General features: G+C 42.3%; 1 pseudogene; it reads right to left on the bottom strand.

Moving 5' to 3' along the window:
• Positions 1–214: 214 nt before the first annotated feature.
• Positions 215–286, bottom strand: LOC122007587 (annotated as a pseudogene).
• Between the last annotated feature and the right edge of the window lie 928 nt (positions 287–1,214).

Here is a 1,214-nt window from a genome sequence, read left to right as displayed (position 1 = left end):
CACGATGAAGGTGAATGGAGTTCCACCGGAGATTATGAGACTACTTCTCTTTGGATTTTCTTTGAGGGGCAGAGCCAAGCAGTGACTTAATTCCTTGCCAATGAACAGTATTGCATCATGAGAATAGTGTGAGCAGCGATTTCTAGAAAAATTTTACCCATCAAGCAAAACAGCTCACATGAGGAACTTAATAGCAAGTTTTAGACAGACAGACAGACTCAGAGTCGTTACTTGAAGCATGGGACAGATTCAAGAGTATGCTCCGACAGTGCCCCCATCATGGGCTTGAGAAGTGGTTGGTGCTATATATATTCTATAATGACATCAACTATCACACGAAGGTGTCCCTCGATTCTGCAGCAGGAGGGGCGTTAATGAACAAAAGCTTAGATGAAGCCGAAGACATAATAGAAAATGTAGCCTAGAACCATCATCAATGGGCATCTGAAAGATCTGGAGGCCCCTTCTCTAGAAATCCAATCAAGGCATCAGGAAAATTTGATGTAGATGCAGTCACGCTCATATTTGCAAAATTGGATGGTCTAACCAAAAAGTTTGAGATCATGGGGAACAACACAGTCAATGCAATTGCATGTGTGTGCGAGACTTGTGGAGGTTCGGACCACGCTCAAGAAACTTGCCCCCTAGGGCCAATATATGAAAAAATAAATCAACTTGAGTAATGCGATGCAATAGTTAGTTACAACCAAAAGTAGAACAATCCATACTCCAACGCATACAACCCTGGGTGGAGGAATCATTCAAAATTTTCTTACTGGGGCAATCAAAACCAAGGAACCTCTATAGGGGCAAAGCCAAGCTACCAACCTGGGCAACAAACCTATCAACAACAGCAGCCTTCACAAGGCTACTAGTTGTCCAGGATAGAAAAGATGCTTGAAGAAGTTCTCGTTGGACAAAAGGAAATGAAAAATGATCTCAAACAATTGAATCAAAGAATGGAGAACTCTAAGAAGCACCAAAAGATGCAAGATAGCCAAATTGCCCAGATAGCTCAGTCCTTTTCAAGAGCACTAGGAGCATTGCTAGGAAAGCATGATATAAACCCAGTGGAACATTGCAACCTCATTGAAATAAGGAGCAGATGGACTTTGAGAGATCCCCAAATGACTGCTCAGAAAGGATTCGACTCAAAGGAAGAGCCCTCTCCTTTCACACCAAATTTGGTCCAGACCAAAATTAAAGAAGAGATC

The sequence above is a fragment of the Zingiber officinale genome, chromosome 7B (assembly GCF_018446385.1).
Source record: "Zingiber officinale cultivar Zhangliang chromosome 7B, Zo_v1.1, whole genome shotgun sequence".
In the NCBI taxonomy this organism is placed as follows: Eukaryota; Viridiplantae; Streptophyta; class Magnoliopsida; order Zingiberales; family Zingiberaceae; genus Zingiber; species Zingiber officinale.
The sequence above is the reverse complement of the archived record's forward strand: the minus strand, read 5'-3'. Positions and strand labels throughout refer to the sequence as shown.